At 38.2% G+C, this 19,677-nt stretch overlaps 1 non-coding gene and 1 pseudogene across 1 annotated transcript; one reads left to right on the forward strand and one right to left on the reverse strand.

Moving 5' to 3' along the window:
* LOC117309059 (uncharacterized) overlaps positions 1 to 10,769 on the forward strand; it is a 32,634-nt pseudogene extending 21,865 nt beyond the window's left edge.
* A 5,622-nt stretch (positions 10,770 to 16,391) lies between these two features.
* LOC117309307 (U6 spliceosomal RNA) lies at positions 16,392 to 16,498 on the reverse strand. The gene has a single exon (XR_004523594.1). It is a non-coding gene; the product is annotated as a U6 spliceosomal RNA (small nuclear RNA).
* Between the last annotated feature and the right edge of the window lie 3,179 nt (positions 16,499 to 19,677).

Below are 19,677 nucleotides of genomic sequence, written 5' to 3' on the forward strand. Positions count from 1 at the left end.
AAAGGGCCTGGAGGAACAAAATAGATTGTATTTTGGATGGAAGGTTGAGTAATACTACAAATTCAAGTGAAGGGTAAAAGAAAAGGCACCTCAGTATAGTATGGTATAGATAGTCATAACTACACATAAATGGCAATGAGCACTGGTAGAAGTAAAGGGAGAAACAATTGGATAGATAGGTGGTTAGGTATATATAATATCATTTTTCTATTTGCATCATTTAATAACCTAGTTTTGGTTGTGATTTTGTTTTAGTTTCTGAGGGAAGTAGTGAAGTAAAGAGCTTATGAAGTAAAGAGCTTATATTATCCTTTCAGTGATGTGAGAGAGATTAAAATCAGGGATAGATGTTTAGAACTATTCTGTAATTAAGTATAAGTGTAAATGATTGTTATAATCCTTAAATTCTTCCCTACTTCCATATCTGCACAGTATTTCCTTTTATCCCTACAATAATCCCCTTTCATTCATCCAGTGATTCATTCATTAAACAATTATCTATGGAACACCTTTTATGACTAAAATGTTGGTTATTCTGTGTTGGGTGAAACAGCCATTGTTCCTGCCCCTTAAGAGCTTTAACATAAAGAAAATAAAAGATTACATATGAATAAGTAAGCGATTGTATAATTATAAAATCCAGAACATTGCGGTGAGAAAATACTATGATGAGATAGAGAATGAAGAAGTGAATTTAAATAGGGTTGTCTAGCTCAAACTTTCTAAGGAAGTGACTTTTCACCTGAGACTTGAAGTCAGCTGTGAAAAGAGCTACGTTTAGAGAATTTCTAACAAATTGAACAGTCTGTGGAAAATTTTGAGAAGGTAAAGTACTTATTTCAGATGCTCAGAAGTGATGAATATTTGGTACATAATGAACACTGGGGAAAAGTGGGTTGAGAAGGTGTTGGATAGGATTTTGGTTGAGATATGTCAAAGATAAGATTATGGAGGATCTCATAAGCTGTGGTAAGGGAATTTGGATTTTATTCTAAGTGCAGTTGGAAACCATTGAAAAATTCTAGGTGGGATTGTTAAATTTTGTGCAACATCAGAATTGGCTGGTTGAATGTATTAAACATAGGAAACCTAAGACCTATTGGTGTAAATTCTTATTTACTTGATTTGAGGTGGTACACTGATATCCAGTCTTTTAGTAGACTATTTATGTGATTCTAATCTACACCTGAATTTGGAAAGTACTGACTTAACCTGTTTTCCTAACAGCCTCTCTCATCTTTCTTAAGTGTTTATGCTTTTGACTTCTTTTTCAAATTGAAGGCCTTGTATACCATCTTCACTTCTTAAGGACATTATTTTCAGTTTTTCCCCCATTTCTACCACAGAAATTTTATTTCCCCCCAAGGAGGAAACACCGTATGTTTACTTTCTGATTATCTTTCAGACTTGGAGTTCAGATGCAAAACCAAGGAATTGTGTCTGCAGAAAGAAATTTATGAAGTAACATCATCCCAATGGATGATAATGGAAACAAGTCATAGACTTGTGGGCTCCAGTATCAGAGATGTCTGGGAATGCAAAGGCCAATTTGAAAGGCGACAGATAAATCAGGAGGGATATTTGGGGCAAGCATTAATGACTTACAAAAAAAATGCCAACTTTCAGCCTACAAACATCTCTTATCCTACATCAGCAAATTTATCCTGGAGAGAAATTCTATAAATTCAAAGAATGTGGGAAAGCCTTTATTTATGGCTCAGGACTTACGGGATGGCATGGAATTCATATTGGTGAGAAACCCTATAAATGTAAGGAATGTGGGAAGGTCTTTAGTCATTTTTCCTATCTTACTGAACATCAGAGAACTCATACTGGTGAGAAACACTATGAATGTAAGGAACGTGGAAAAGCCTTTATTCATGGCTCACATCTTATTCAACATCAGAGAATTCATATAGATGAGAAACCCTATGAATGTTAGGAATGTGGCAAGGCCTTCAGACAATCTGCACACCTTACTCGACATCAGAGAATTCATACTGGTGACAAACCTTTTATAAATGTAAGGAATGTGGGAAAGCTTTTATTTGTGGCTCAGAACTCACTTGACGTCAGAGAATTCATACTGGTGAGAAACCCTATGGTTATAAGGAATGTGGGAAGGCCTTTAGACTGCATTCACAACTTGATCAACATCAGCGACTTCATACTGGTGAGAAACCTTATCAATGTAGGGAATGTGGGAAGGTCTTTCTTCGTGGCTCACAACTTACTGAACACCAGAGAATTCATCCTGCTGTGAAACACTATGAATGTAAAGAATGTGGGAAGACCTTTATTTGTGCCTCACAACTTACTCTACATCAGTGAATTCATACTGCCAAGAAGCCCTATAATTGCAAAGAATGTGGGAAAGCCTTTATCCGCAGCTCAGAACTTGCCTGACATCATAGCATTCATACTTTGGGTAATGACGTGGGCCTGGGACATTGCAGGCCATTAAGCAGGCCCCAGCTGGCAATGTGACAGCCAGTGGGTTTTGGAGCTGCCCATACTGTCACCCATACGCACTAGAGCTCTTCAGCACTGCCACAGCCAACCACTAGATGGCACGATAATTCCATTTCCACCTTGCTGGCAAAAGTTTAGTTTTAAGCAGCCCCTATTAGCTATTTTAAATTTACAAGGGAGCCACATAGGAGGCAGCGTTTATACTTGTTCCATACCCCCACTGTTAAGGCTCTTGAATTAATATCCCTATGCCCAGGCCTGGCCTCTCAAAATACAAGTCAGACTGTTACTGAAAGGGCAACGGAAAGCTTCACATGGGGATGTATGCAATGAGGCTTCTTTGGGATTTTTTTTTTCTTTTTTTGGCTGCGTTGGGTCTTCGTTGCTGTGCACGGGCTTTCTCTAGTTGCGACGAGAGGGGGCTACTCTTTGTTGCGGTGCACGGGCTTTCCACTGCGGAGTCTTCTCGTTGTGGAGCATGTGCTCTAGGTGCGTGGGCTTCTGCAGTTGTGGTGCATGGGCTCAGTAGTTGCGGCTCGCGGTCTCTACAGTGCAGGCTCAGTAGTTGTGGCGCACGGGCTTAGTTGGTCTGTGGCATGTGGGATCTTCCCGGACCAGGGCTCAAACCGGTGTCCCTTGCATTGGCAGGTAGATTCTTAATCACTGTGCCACCAGGGAAGTCCCTTCTTGGGGATTTTTATATCCCCAATATGATGCCAAGATAGTAACCTCTTTTCTATTCATTGTGCCTCTCATTATCCAACCACATAAATTTCTGTGGCTCCCAACCAACAAAGTTTATGCTGCAAGGTCCTGAATTTGGCTAAAGATTATTACAAACTTAGTTAAGGCCATGGCCTCACCCTTAACCAACTCTGTGACAGCCTGATGGACCATCAGATAACCTCAGCCCCGCAGCTGGACTCATCCTAGATGGAATCTTCCCTGACACCAAGCCCTCATTATACCTTGCTGTCAAAGGTCTCCTCTACCCCAAGACCCCTTGCTGCTCTCTCCACTTCTCTTACTTTCCCAATTCAGCCGCAGCCACAACAAACTATTCTCCCTTCTCCTTTAACCCTTTTGCTTTCTGGTTCCCAGAACTCAGCTCTTCTAGCCCCACTCCCTAATATAACATTACAAAATAATTTGACTTGTGCTATCTGCATTTTGGGGAAAATATAACCTTTTGGTCTGTCCCTAAACAAACCGCATCAGTCTTACTCCCATGCACCAAGCGTACTGTATTCTTGCCAACTGCCCTATTCAGCTGACCACTTTGGGAGTCACTGGTGCTGCCTTAGAAGCCCACAATACTATACAACAAAACAAAATAATTGATGCCAATCAGGAAATGTCCAAGACAATAACCAAATATATAATTAAAACTTAGCAGCCCTCAAAGCCCTAAAAGAAGGGCGGTGCTCTCTGGCAGCCATGGTTGCAAACCACCACCTAGTGTTGGGCTATCTACTGGCTAGCCAAATAGACATTTTTTCCCTTAATGGTACTTCTTGATGCATGGGGATAAATAAACAGGCCTCCACTTCCAGGTAGAGGTCACACAGGGTACTCTGTAAGAGAGAGAGGAGAGATGTTAGATCTCCATTCCCTCCCTCCCCCGTTCCTGGGCTCACTGGGCCAAAGGTGCTCCTGTCCTACCAGGAGAATTTTTCCCTATCGACTGTGATGTGTCTTATACCATGAGCAAGCATAGCACCTTTCATCCACCACCACCACCACACCCCCCGCCCCTGCCAGAAAAATGAATCCAAATCTTTGGGCTTAGATTCTCTTGTGGCTCAAGAAAAGTTTCTATTCTATATATTGATATCCATCCCAGGAGGCTACCTGGGACAAAACAGCAGGGTCACCTTAAGGAAAATATTGACCTAGAAACCTCAGATTGATGGTTATTATCTTTAAAGTCCTTGTAGGCAAAAATCCAGGGGCACACAGGTTACTGTCTTTCTGCCTTCTTGTTTAATACCAATAGATCTTTCTTCTGGAAGGGTTGCATGCAAGAGGAACAAAAGCATTTTCATAGAAAGAATTTATAATTTAACCAGAACGACACATTATGTTTAAAAATTGGTTAGCACAAAAATTTGAATTTTTAAAATACCCCAAAACGGGTTTATATAATCCCCCATCCCTTACTGTTTAATAGCCATCTTAATTTTCCATCTATCTGACTTTCCAGAAAGTGGTCAAAGGAGACGGAAGCTCCTTGAAGGGTCCCCAATGGAGACTAAGGTGTCAATAACTATAAAAGAAGGATGTACAATTGAAGGAAGGGAGCAGACCAGGTAACCGAGCAGGACCCTATGAGGTCTTCCCAAGACAGATTCCACCCCCTCGTCCCGCCCCAGTGTCCTCTGTCTATAGAAAAACTTTAGCCTTCTAGGCCTTCCCTGAGTTCTGAATAGTAATCAGAGAAGTGAGAAAATGCAGAAAGGAAAACAGTCAAGCAGGACAATAACAGTTTAGTCACTTAAGAAAGTCAAGGGCTACAGATAATATTCTGAACCATATCCTTTAGAGCTATTCTGTAGATACTGAAACCCCTACCATGTGGAAGAAGTTAACTATATGCTGCCTACAAGCACACAGACCCCAGGCTGGTTGGATCTAGAAGGTTGATGATGCTGACTCTCGATTACCTCACTACCAACCAATCAGAAGAATGTCCACAAGCTGATCATATAACTCACAACCCCTCTCCCTCACCCTGTCTTTATAAACCTTTCCCTGAAAGCCTTCAGGGAGTTCGGGTCTTTCAGGCACTAGCTACATGGGCTCCTTGCTTGGCACCCTGCAATAAATGCTGCACTTTCCTTCACCACAACCAGGTGTCAGTAGATTGGCTTTACTGTGTGCAGATAAGGGGACACTTAAGGTTTGTTTAGGGACAGACCGAAAGGTTATATTTTCCCCAAAATGCAGAATGTTGTTCAGTAACAACATTCTGACCAAACATATGGCACAAATGAGAAGTATCCTTATGGGGAAATTGCTGCATTGAGACCCCAGACTGCTTACCTGAGATGTGTAGTCAATGTTGGGGTTATCTTGTCTCCTCCCATTAGCCACTTAATACTGTCCTTTTTTTTTTAAATTGTATACTTTATCTATTTATTAAAATTTTTTATCGATTGATTGATTTTTGGCTACATTGGGTCTTAGTTGCTGTGTGCGAGCTTTCTCTAGTTGTGGTGGGCAGGGGCTACTCTTCATTGCAGTGCCTTATTGCTGTGGTTTCTCCTGTTGCAGAGCACGGGCTGTAGGCGCATGGGCTTCAGTAGTTGCAGCATGCGGGCTCAGCAGTTGTGGCTCACAGGCTGTAGAGCGCAGGCTCTGTATTTGTGGCACACGGGCTTAGTTGCTCCGTGGCATGTGGAATCTTCCTGGACCAGGGATCGAACATGTGTCCCCTGCATTGGCCGGCGGATTCTTAACCACTGTGCCACCAGGGAAGTCCCTAATCCTGTCCTTTAATTGTCCATCCAAATGCTCAATCATCCCTTCAGCTTGGGGGTGATATGGAGCATGGAGAGTCCATACACCCTGTGATTGGGCGCACTGATGTGTGCCTTGGGCCACAAATCAGGGGCCGTCATCAGAAGCAATATGTTCAGGAAATCCAAAGAAGCAAATGTGGTTTTGTAGGGCCTGGGTTATGTGGTCTGAGTCAGTGGAATTCACGTAGATGGCTAGGCCAAACCCAGAGAGTGTCAATTGCAGTCAGGATCCAGCAAAACTCTGGATAGGAAGAGGCCCAATTTGGTTTCTCTGCCAAGAATATCCTGGCCCACTGGCTGGGAAATCTATCCCTGGGCATTGTTCTTAGTCATGGGCAGGGTCTGGCAGGCAGGACAGTTTTTCCATGTGGTTTTGGCATCTTATGATGACTTGTGGCAGTCCATGAGAATAAGCCCAGCCTAGGAAGGTGTCTGAATATCTATGGGCTGTCTTTTCTAGGATCCAGGAAGAGATCAGTTGCACCAGTTGAGGGTCAGGTGGATCAGTGCAGATGTGGGAATCTTCTCACTGTTGAGGGAGTCCTGAACAAAAGGCTCTGGCACTTTTATGGACCTTGGGATCAGATAGCGGACAAGGGATCCCCCTTGGATTCCCCTAGGAATGGGAAAGTACTGGGTACTGAGTCAGAGTGGGGAAAAGTATTTTCAAGTTTTCTCCTAACAAGGAATTATCAGCAGAGATATCTGAAGAAGACCTCTGCTCAAGGTCTCAGATACAGAGACTTGGGAAAGAAGGCACCAAGGGTAGGAATGCAAATATGTGAAGAACATAACTGTCCAGGGGGCCTGAGTCCTTCACTGCAACTCCCTTCAGAAACTGCAGTGCACTGGCAGTGTACCAAGTCTGGTATGGGGAGGGCAGCTTACCCCTGTAGGCCTGCCACATAAAGCCTTTTTTTTTTTTTTTTGCGACACATAAAGCCATTTTTAACAGCCTATAGTCAGGCCTGAAAAGTCACTCACAGGTTTTTAACCAAGATCTGCACTCCTCAGGTATTGCTCCTTGTGTTATTGATTCATAGGAGCTTTAATATATTCTGGATACTAGTCATTTGTTCGCTATATGATATGTTGTAATTATTTTTCCTAGTTTATGACTTGTTTTTTTATTTTTATGAAGTCTTTTGATAAAATTTCTTAATTTTGATGTAATGGCATTTTCAACTATTTATGTTTTGTGCTTTTAATGTCTTGTTTATGAAAAATTTCCCTACCACAAGTTATTCATGGCATTTACTTTTTTTTATTGGAGCGGGTGTCACCTTATTTGACCCAATATGTCTGACTGCTCTTTATGGATTTTGGAATTTCAACAGCATTTTACACTCTGATGTTGCTATTTATTACTTCCTGCATCTCCAAGCTGCCATCTGAGATTGTTTTTCTTCTATCTATTAAAAAACACTGGGACTTCCCTGGTGGCCCAGTGGTTAAGACTTTGCCTTCCAATGCAGGGGGTGTGGCTTCAATCCCTGGTTGGGGAGTTAAGATCCCACATGCCTCATGGCCAAAAACCCAAAGCATAAAACAGAAGCAATATTGTAACAAATTCAATAAAGAGTTAAAAAAATGGACCACATAAAAAAAATCTTTTTAAAAAAAAACATCATTTAGAGTTTCCTTTAGTGTTGGTCCACTGGTGACAAATTCTCTCAATACTTTTATATGAAAGTACCATTGTTTCATCTTAATTTCTGAAGGATTTTCACTGGATTTTGAATTCTAGGAAGGCAGTTATTTTTGGTTAGCACTTCTGTTAACTTACTTCTGACTTCCATTATGTTATGTTTGTTTCTTTGAAAGCAATATAGCCTTTCTTCTCTCAGTGTTTTTAGATTTTGTTTTGTTTTTTGGCATATATGTGATTTTTCCTGTTTGGGATTTGTAGGGCTTCTTGATTTTCTAAAAAAAATCAGTTTTGGAAAATTAACAGCTACTCTCTTTTCAGATATTACATCTGTCCTATTGTCTCAGTCCTCTTTCTGGGACTTCAAGTACATATTTAATAGATGGTCTAACCATATCACATTTGTGTCCTTATGTTCTTTTTTAAAAATTTTTAAAAAATTGAAGTATAATTGGTTTACAATGTTGTGCCCTATCTCTGCTGTACAGCAAAGTGACTCAGTTATACACATATATGCATTCTTTTTTTAAATATTCTTTTCTATTATGGTTTATCACAGGTTATTGAATATAGTTCCCTGCGCTATACATTAGGACCTTGTTATTTATCCATTCTAAACGTAATAGTTTGGAGCTACTAACCCCAAACTCCCAGTCCTCCCTCTCTCTCCCTCCCTGCTTGGCAACCACAAGTCTATTCTCTATGTCTATGAGTCTGTTTCTGTTTCATAGATAAGTTCACTTGTGCCATATTTTAGATTCCACATATAAGTGATATCATATGGTATTTGTCTTTCTCTTTCTGACTTATTTCACTTAGTATGATAATCTCTAGTTGCATCCATGTTGCTGCAAATGGCATTATTTCGTTCTTTTTTATGGCTGAGTAGTATTCCATTGTATATATGTACCACATCTTCTTTATCCATTCATCTGTCAATGGACATTTAGGTTGTTTCCATGTTTTGGATATTGTGAACAGTGCTGCTATGAACATAGGGGTGCATGTATCTTTCTGAATTATAGTTTTGTCTGGGTATATTCCCAGGAGTGGGATTGCTGGATCATATGGTAATTCTATTTTTAGTTTTCTGAGGAACCTTCATACTGTTTTCCATAGTGGCTGTACCAACTTACATTCCCACCAACAGTGTACGAGGGTTCCCTTTTCTGCACATCCTCTCCAACATTTGTTATTTGTAGACTTTTTAATGACGGCCATTCTGACAGGTGTGGGGTGATGTCTCATTGTGGTTTTGATTTGCATTTCTTTAATAATAAGCGATGCTGAGCATCTTTTCATGTGCCTACTGGTCATCTGTATGTCTTCTTTGGAGAAAAGTCTATTAAGGTCTTCTGCTCATTTTTCGATTGAGTTATTTGTTTTTTAAAAGGCATATAGATCAGAAAGAAGTAAAACTATCTTTTTGCAGAGGACATGATTACTTACCCTAACCATCATACCAAATAATAATAATAATTAATAATAAGAGTTTGGTCATACACCTAAACGTAAAAGCTAAAACAAAAGAGTGATTATTGGAAAACATAAGATTTTGTGATTTAGGGACAGGCAAATGTTTCTTAGGTCACAGAAGACAAAAACCATTAAAGGTTAAAGTGATAAATTCAGAGTTCATCAAACTTAAAAACTTCTCACCAAAAGACATCTTTACAAAAACAAACAGGCAAGGAACAGAGTAGGAGAAAATATTCATAAAACATATATCTGACAAAGGACTGGTATCCAGGATACATAGAGAACTCTGCAAATCAATAATTTTTGGACATTTTATAAAAATATACAAATAGCCAAAAATCTTATGTAAGAGAACTCAACATTATTAATTATCAGGGAAATGCAAATTAAAACCACTAAGATACCACTGCACGCTCACCAGAATGGTTAAAGTGAAAAAGGTTAATAACTCCTAAACCTGGATTTTGTGGAACAACTGGAATTCTCAGACCTTGTTGGTGGGGCTTGACAATGGAGAAAGATCTGGAAAGTTTCTTATAAAACTAAACATATACCCACCCTATGACTCAACAATTCCACTCCTGGCTATTTACCCAAGAGGATGAAAACTATAATCACAGAAAGACTTGTAAAAGAATGTTATTAGAAGCTTTTAGCCAAAACAACCCAAGTGTACATCTCTGTAAGAACTGATAAACCATACATTATTCATACAATAAAACACTGCTTAGCAATAAAAAGGAATGAATTACTGATAGACCCAACAATATTATATATATGTTATATATAATATATATACAAAATCTCAAAAACATTCTCATTGAAAGAACACTTACACAAACAAGTATATTTTGTAAGATTTCATTTATATGAAATTCTGAAAGAGGCAAAGTTAACCTGCAGCTCCCTACCCCCAAAAAGAACAATATTTGCCTCTGGATGGTTGGTTGTGAGTTTTGACACCATGAGGCATAAAGGCACTTCTTCGGGTGATTGTAAAGTTCTATATCTTGATAAGGGTTTGGATTACATATACACATTGGTCAAAACCAAGAAAGTACACTCAAAATTTCTGCATTTTTTTCCTGTACGTACATCAAAACAGAAAGGCAAACAAAGATTGAACTCTTATTAATATGCTTCCTGAAGTATTTAGGAGGTAGTGTACTGATGTCTGCAATTTACTTTGAAGTGCATATAATAATTAGATGGATTACTGGATGTATAGAGAGATGGATAGATACATGACAAAGCTAGTATAATAAAACGTTAAGGATAGAATCTAGGTGGTGAGTATATAAATATTCAGTGTAAAACTCCCTCAAGTTGGCTGTATGTTTGAAGTTTTTCATAATTAAAATATTGTAAAATAAAGAGATTTTTAAAAGTCAGCTTTGAATGCCACCGAGGCAAGACATAACCTTAGTTAGATTACTGCAATACCAATCAAGTGATATTTTTCTTGCTCCTTATTTCTCTTGTCCCCTGGTTCAATCCCAGAAGAGCCAGAGACCACGTACAGAGAGAGGTAAAGTAAAGTAGTCAAATTACAGACTGGGATATTAGAGAAGAAATTCCAAGTTGCAGGAGGTGGAAAGTTTTTGCTTTAAATGAAGTTTGAAGTAATGATTTTTCCAGAGAATATTTTAATTAGCAAAAATGATTATACTTATTGAGAGTGACCTCAGTTTTATCATCTTACAGTGACTGAAGAAGCTATCGAATCTGCCAAGACTTCATTTAGGAGCATGAAAAAACACACAGAAGTGTTTAAAGTAGTAGTTAATAAAATATTTTGTTTGCAAGCAATGCGTGGAGTCTTACTCAATTCAATATATTGTTATTAGTTGACATTGAGTTTCCAGATATACAATGATATCTGGAAATTATGATAGTCTAAATCTCCTTTTCAATTGTTACACCTATAATTATTTCACTTACCTAACTGCCAGCACAATTCTGGAGGCTCAAATAAAAGCAGGTATCAGATATCCAGCTAGTCACAGTCAGGCACTGTTTATGAGTCGCTCAGCAGTCTGCCACCATAGAACATATGCAAGAGAACCACATCCCTTCTGTAACCATCATATAAATACTAACACATCTATAAAAACAGACACATTCAGTTACCTACTATCTCATCCACTCAACAAAACCAAAATCCTAAGGCATCACATCATTCTCTACCTCATATAAGTAATTCTACACAGAAAAATCACACTCACAAACCACTTCCTGTTAATGTCTCCTCCAGTCACTTACAAGCTCAAACACGACTCACACTTAATCCAAAAATAGATACACCAGAGGAAACACCACGCGGCAACACGACTCCACCCACTTCTACAACTGGCTGCAGAGTAGCTCGAGGTGACCAGCATTAGGTCAGGTACAGAGGGCCATCCCAATTCGGGACATACACCTACACACAAAAACACGTCACACCTGCTACGTGCCAGGCCCGGCTCCAGGCGCTTGGGCTTCCACAAGGACAAAACACAAAATCCGCCACGCCCCCCCGCCCCCCGCCAGACATCGTTCCAGGTCACACCCATGGTGGACATCAGCATTCTTACCCAGAACAAAAGTAAGGTGCTCAACACACGTAGGTCTGAAGCTCCCAGCTTCCTCCTGGGATTTTGCAGCTCTGGGTCAGGCTCTGGTGTCCTCGCTCAATAGGCTGCACCTGGCTGTGCGTGCGTGCTCCTGCGGGCTTGACGGCCCTGGAGTCTGGGGCATTTCTTCCTCTGCAATTTTTTGGGAATAATTTGTGAAGGATTGGTGTTAGTTGTTCTCTAAAAGTTTGTTAGAATTTACCTGTGAAGCCGTCTGGTTCTGGACTTTTGTTTGTTGGGAGCTTTTAAAAATAACTGATTCAATTTCAGTACTGATAATTGGTCTGTTCATATTTTCTGTTTCTTCCTGGTTCAGTCCTGGGAGAGTGTTCATTTCTAGGAATTTGCCCATTTTTTTCTAGGTTGTCCATTTTATTGCATATTTCTTTGTAGTAATCTCTTATGATCCTTTTTATATTTTTGTGTTGTCAGTTTTAACTTCTTTTTTATTTCTGATTTTATTAATTTAGGCTCTCTCTTTTTTCCTTGATGAGTCTGGTTAAAGGTTTATGAATTTTGCTTACATTTTCAAAGAACCAGCTCTTAGTTTCATTGATTTTTTCTATTTTTTTTTTAGTGTCTATTTTATTTCTGGTCTGATCTTTATGATTTCTTTCCTTCTACTAACTTTTCATTTTGTTTGTTCTTTTTCTAGTTCCTTTAGGTGTAAAGTTAGGTTGTTTATTTGAGATTTTGATGTCCAGAATTTTAATTTCTGGTATTGATAACGTGTGTGTTCTCTCTTTTCTCTTGATCACCTCTGGTATAAGTTTGTCAATTTTATTGATCTTTTCACAGAACCTATTAAATTTTAATTGATTTTCTCTATATCTTTCTTTTTCTCTGTCATTGATTTCCATTCTTTATTATTTTGTTTGCTTTGGGTTTAATTTACACATTTTAATAGTTTCTTAGATCATTGATTTTGATAACTTTTTTCTTTTGTAATACAAGTATTTGGAGCTAGAAATTTCCTTCCTCTCTGTGTAGTTTTATTCAGCTTCCTCTCACAAATTTCAGTATATTTTCTTTATCACCAGGTTAAAAGTTTTACATTTTCCACATGATTTCTTCTTGACTTATGGATTCTTTAGAAATATGCTGTTTAATTATTAATTATTTTGCAGATTTTCCAAGTATCTTTACTTTTGATTTCTAGCTTAATTCTATTGTGGTCACATCATATATTTCAAGCCTTTCAAATTTATAGGGACTTATTTTATGGCCCCAAATATGGTCTATTATGATGAATATTTTATATGCAGTTGAAAAGAATATGTATTCTGCTGTTGTTGAATGAAGTGCTCTATAAATGTAAAGTTGATTGATACAAACAGTTGGTCAAGTCTTTATTTTTATTTTGTGTCTACTTGTCCTATCAATGAAAGAGAAGTGTGGAAATCTCCAACTGTAATTATAGATTTCTTTATTTCTTTTTCAGTTGTATCTGGTTTTGCTTCTTGTAGTTTAGAACTACAATTATACATATGTTGGACCTCTTAGTATTATCCCACAGGTCATTATTGCTGTGTTTTGGTTTTTTTCCCCCCAGATTTTGTTTTCCCTCTGAGCTTTTTTCTAGATACTTTCTTTTGCTATGTGCATAAGTTCACTAGACTTTTTCTAATGTCTAACCTGCTGTTAATTTCATATAATATCATTTCAGATGTTATAGTTTCACCTCCAGAAAGGCCACTTGTTTTTTTTTATCTTAAATTTCTCTCCTTATCATGTCCATATTTTCCTGTGCATTGGATCTTATTTATAATAACTGTTTTAACATCCTTGATGTTTTTATTGTCTCTGTCATTTCTGCATCTGTTTCTATGAACTGATGTTTCTCTGCTTCTTCAAATGTCTATAATTCTTGATTGGAAGTTGGATATTCATTTGCTGTCAGCACAGAGATTTCTTTATTCTGCTTAGACTCTCCTCTGTTTTGCAGAGTATGGCATTCTAAATACAAAATTATTTTCCTTTTAATTTAAATATTTAGACAGTTTTCCTGAAATATTTGTCACTGATTAAAGTCTGATATTTATATGATTCTTGTTCTTTTGTAAGTACACAGTTTTTTCTCTCTTTGAAACATTCAGAATTTTTGTGTTAATCATTCAGTTTCTGAATTTTTTCTAAGAGCTTTCTTGGTATTATTTATTTTTTGTATTTTTATTTAATGCATGTGATTGAATTTAAGAAGCCATGGGTTGTAATTCCACTTATTTTATTTATCACTTAAAAATCACTGCTAATTAAACTAGGCTATGTAGTTTGTTAAACTCAATTTCAGAGATGTTAAAATGTGAAGAAATGTGCAAATCAAAACTGGGGATATAGATGTTTTCCTGCTAACCACATGATGGTTCTAATTTAATCTGAGCATTCTTATCCATCTTTATTTTTGGAAATCTCCATCTTCCTGTGAAGAACATGACCTCCCCACAATTCTCTCTGTTCTTGTCTCCTGGACATTCTGTTAGATGGCTATTGTCATTCAGGAGGTGTGGTCCATTTGTGAATTTTGGAGGTTAAGTAAGTCCTGCTGGAGGTTAAGTAAGTCCCTGCTATTGCCCATAACAGCACATGAGTATATGTAGATGTGTACGTTTTTCTGAGTAAAGGGTCATAGTGAATATGATCTTCAAATAGATATGTGACCTATCACTCCAAAAATTTTTAAATTGCTGAATGTCAAGTTTATATACACATTATACATCTATATTCCTTTCTGCTGCATTCTGGTGCTCGTTTCTCTATTTTTTGTGTCCTGATTTACTTTTTCACTATGTACTTATTGCTATTCAAGCCAACTACTGAACTTTTAATTCAATGAGTACAAATTAAAATTTTGTATAATCTAAGTGATTCCACTTTCTAGATTTGTTAGTTCCTTATATCTATTGAGGATGCTATTTAAACTTATTCTAAAATTCTGGTTTTCTTTGTTCTCTAACCATTTTTTGGAGGCAGTCTTCCATTCATTCAGCTTGATTTCTTTGTAGTCAGCTTGAGTGGAAAAATGGATTTGCAGCTGACCTGCTTTTGTGAGATAAAGGGGAGAGGGCTTCCCTAGTGGCGCAGTAGTTAAAATCTGCCTGCCAATGCAGGGGACACAGGTTCAATTCCTGGTCTGAGAAGATCCCACATGCTGTGGAGCGACTAAACCCGTGCACCACAACACCTGAGCCTGTGCTCTAGAGCCCACGAGCCACAATTCCTGAAGCCCATGCACCCTAGAGCCCGTGCATCACAACTACTGAACCTGTGCCCCGCAACTACTGAAGCCCGCGCCCTCTAGGGCCCATGTGCCACAACTACTGAGAATGTGTGCTGCAACTACTGAAGCCCGTGTGCCTAGAGCCCGTGCTCTGCAATGAGAAGCCACTGCAGTGAGAAGCCCATGCACTGCAATGAAGAGTAGCCCCAGCTCGCCACAATTAGAGAAAGCCCAGGTGCAGCAATGAAGACCCAATGTAGCCAAAAAAAAAAAAAAAAAAGAGAGAAAGAGATAAAGGGGAGATATATTTTCATGTTATGGGGTATCAGTTTACCTTACTGGTTAGTACTGTGAATGTGGGTGCTTTCCTTTCCTTCTTGGGCATTACCAGCAACTGGCCTATGAATCATGTCCAAGTTCCCACACCTATTGCTTTCTTCTGAAGGCAAACAGTTGTAGTCATGTAGACATGCTGTGCAGGTTCAGTCTATTTGCTGCTTTTGGCTTAGTACCCTTCCCCCAACAAATAAACACCAGTTGTTTATTATGTCTTCCTTCCTACTTCTTATTCTGACAAATGTTGAGCTTGGAACACCATTGGTGAGTCACTCTCACCTTTTGTAGCAGTGCTGTTTTGTGTTTTGGCTTGTGGTTTCCTTAGGTAATAACTGTTTTTTTTGTTCATGTGTGTATGTAAAATAGTTTCAGTTTACCATATATGTAAAAATCTCTTTGTCCTACTGAGTTGAAGTTCACTTTAATATACACTACACTTTGTAAAATATCTGCAATGCTTCTGAACTTTGCATTCTGTTCCATTCATATTGCCTGTCTAATTATTCACCAGTACTACAATGTTTTCATTATTCAGTCTTTAACATAACACAAACAACATCTGGTATGATTATTCTTCCATTCTTGTTCTTTTTCAAACATTTTCATGTTATTCTTCCTTATTTTTCCAAATGAACTTTATTTTTTATTTTATTTTATGTTTGGCTGCATTGGGTCTTCGTCGCTGTGCACAGGTTTTCTCTAATTGTGGTGAGTGGGGGCTACTCTTCTTTGTGGTGCGCGGGCTTCTCATTGTGGTGGCTTCACTTTTTGTGGAGCATGGGCTCTAGGCACGTGGGCTTCAGTAATTGCAGTACGTGGGCTCAGTAGTTGTGGCATGTGGGCCCTAGAGAGTGTGGGCTTCAGTAGTTGCGGTGCGTGGGCTCTAGGGTACACGAGTTTCAGTAGTTGCGCATGTGGGCTCTGTAGTTGTGGCTCACAGGCTCTGAGCGCAGGGTCAGTAGTTTTAGCACATGGGCTTAGTTGCTCCGTGGCATGTGGGATCTTCCCAGACCAGGGCTCGAACCCACGTCCTCTGCATTGGCAGGTGGATTCTTAATCACTGCGCCACCAGGCAAGTCCCTCCATGTGAACTTTAAATTAAAAAAAATATGGAATGCTTCACGAATTTGTGTGTCATCCTTGTGCAGGGGCCATGCTAATCTTCTCTGTATCACTCCAATTTTAGTATATGTGCTGCCGAAGCGAGCACTGAACTTTAAATTTAACATGTCTAGTTCTTGAGAGAAAAAACATGCTGGCTTTTTTATGGGGGATCACATGAAGTTTGTACTGAATTAAGAGAATTATCGATGTCTTTTTATGCAGTTGAATGTTCTCATCCAAGAATAGGATATATTTCCCAAGGTTCAAATGCATTTTTCATTTAGGAGTGTTTACTGTGTCCTTCATAAATTTTGCTAATTTCACCTTAAGTTTTTGCTTTAAAAATACATTCCCTAATTCTAATATGAAACTATTATTTTTATATATGAAGACTAGTAATTTCAGTATATTAATTTTATATCCCACTACCAAACTGAATTCTCTGGTTGTTTGTGGCAGATTTTTACTTGATTTTCTTGAGTTTCCCAGAGATACAATCATATCTGTACATTGTTAGTTTTTTAGCCCTTTTCCCCAAATTTTACATATCTAATTTCCTTCTGTGTCAGTGAATAGTAGGGTTGATGGTGAGTACCTTTGTTTTTTTCTGAATGTAGCAGGAATGCCTCCAGTGTTTCCTCCTTAAGTCCCTGGTTTTTAAGCTGCAATATATCTATATATCAATTCCTATTTTATGGAACTTCAAAAAACAAGATTGGGTTTTGAATTATCACATGCTTTTTGAGCTTCTAAGGAGAGAATTATGTGAATTTCCCCATTAGATCTAATATTACAACCAGTCATATTAACAGATTATCTAGTATTGACCATCCCTTCATTTCAAATAAATCCAAGTGGACACACTAATGTCCCCAAAATGTCCATGTCCTAATCCCCAGAACCTGTGAATATGTTAACTTATATGCAAAAGAGACTCTGCAGGTATGACTAAATTAAGGACCCTGAGATGGGGAAATTATCCTAGATTATTACCCTCGTGGGCCCAGTGTAATCAAAGGGCTCCTATAAAAGAAAGAGGGAAGCAGGAGAGTCATAGAAGGAGATTTGAAGATGCTATGCTCTGGCTTTGAAGACATAGGAAGGGGCCATGAGCCAGGAAATGAAGGCAGGCACTAAAAGCTAGAAAAGACACGGAAATAGATTCTCCCCTACAGCTTCCAGAAGGAAGACAGCCTTGTCAACACTTTGATCTTAGCACAGTATCCAATTTTGGATATACCTACTATAATATATTACCTATTATAATACCTGAATAATCATTGAGATACTTTGCTGGGAAGTATGCTACTGGTTAGCCTTGATGATGAAGGAATAGATTGGAGGACCTGACAGAAAGCTTCAATGAACAAGAGAGATTAGTAATCACCTTTGGATAGATGTGTAATACTAAAAATGAATCATAAGTTAAACATCCTATTGCCTTACTGAAATGGGGGACAAAGAAGAGTAGCCACTGGCAGAATGGTCGACTGTGGTGAGATACCTGTATATTTAAGGGTAAAGATGATAGAAGAATGCAGTCACCTTTTCTGTTTGTGCATTTAACTGAGCTTGTTTGGATCAAATTCATTTCCACCCATCAGAAAGGAAAGTGATGAAGGGAAACATATATTTGATCACTGTAGGAAAAGTGTGAGACAAGTATATGGAAGATGTGAGAGATTATAGGCAATGAGTCATATATAGTAACTGTTGTGTAATTATAGTAAACTGTATTTTGATAGGCATCAAATTATCTTTCCCAATGGCTTATCTTTGTATTATTTACCTTTATTCTTATTTTTCATTCTTAAAATCAGTGGTTCTGTTATTCTAAAATTAATTATTTAAAAACTACTGTATCCTAGCTCTTGTTTATTAATAGTAAATAAAGTAGAATTAGATCTACCCATCATGAGTTTTAGGGCTATAAAAATACCTGGAAATAAATTAAGAAATGAGAAATTAAAGAATATGTAATTGAAAACAGTGAAAGTAGATCAAAACACAAGATATTAGAATAGAGAATAATGAACATGGAATTGGTAGGTTCTGATCATACAGCCTCTCTGAAGAAACGACTTTTAATCTGGGGCCTGAAGAATGAGGAGTCAGGCCTATAAAGAGCTGTGTCAGGGGAATTCATGGGGATGAAACAACATAATGCAAAGTTCCAAAAGATGGGAAATAATGTGTCAGATTTAGTGCCTTCAAGGAATTTTTAAGGTAGGTTAAAAGGGCAGTGGTTGAGATGAGTTCGTATAAGAACGGCCTTGTTTTCCATCTTTAACTTGTCATATAATGTTCTAACTGCAGTGAGAAACCACTGGAAAAAAATCTGTAAGTAGAGAATGTCAGGGAGTTCCCTAGTGGCCTAGTGGTTAGGATTCTGGGCCTTCACTGCCGTGGCCTGTGTTCAATCCCTGGTCAGGGGAACTGAGATCCCATAAGTCACACAGCGTGGCCAAGAAAACCAAAACAAACAAACAAACAAAAAACGGAGAATGTCAAACATTGATCTGCCTCTGATACATCTGATGGAGTGGTTAAAAGTATAGATGCCTAAGACCTACCCTTATAGATTCTGATTCACTTGGTCTGGGTTGGTCTCTGAAATTAATACTTGCAACAGGCTCCTGAGGTGATTCTAATTGAACACTTACATTTTAGAATCAATGATTTAATCTATTTTCATTGTTAACAGATCTCACAACATATGCTTTCATTATTCTCTAAACTGTTTGCCTTCTTCAAACTGCATAATAACTATCGAAATTCATTGCTAATGTATTTTCAGTTTATCACTTATCTCTGCTGTCCCCCTGTGCCCCCCTTCTGTACCCCAGTACAGGAAAACAACATTTGTTAGTTTTCTTGCTTTATTTTTCCACGTTTGGAGACCAGATATGATACAAAGACTTTATTTATTTCAAAAACATTTTTGAAATAAATTTATCTAAATGTAAGATAAAGAAGTGAAATGCTTGACCTTGAGGGTTCCATTATCCAAAATAGCTGGCAGAACAAAGTCAAGATTAAGAAACAAGAACCTCAAAAAGAATATTTTAGCCAAATGAAAATCATCTATGAAAATATATCTATTCACAGAAAAGACACATCTCTTACCCTACATCACAGAATTCCTAGTAAACATTAATGTAAAGAATGTGGGAAGACCTTTAATTATAGCTCAGATCTAATCAAACATGAGAGAATTCATACTGCTGAGAAGCCTTATACATGTAAGGGATGTGCGAAGGCCTTTAGAATTCGTGAACAACCAAC

Source organism: Tursiops truncatus, chromosome 19, assembly GCF_011762595.2.
Source record: "Tursiops truncatus isolate mTurTru1 chromosome 19, mTurTru1.mat.Y, whole genome shotgun sequence".
Taxonomy (NCBI): domain Eukaryota; kingdom Metazoa; phylum Chordata; class Mammalia; order Artiodactyla; family Delphinidae; genus Tursiops; species Tursiops truncatus.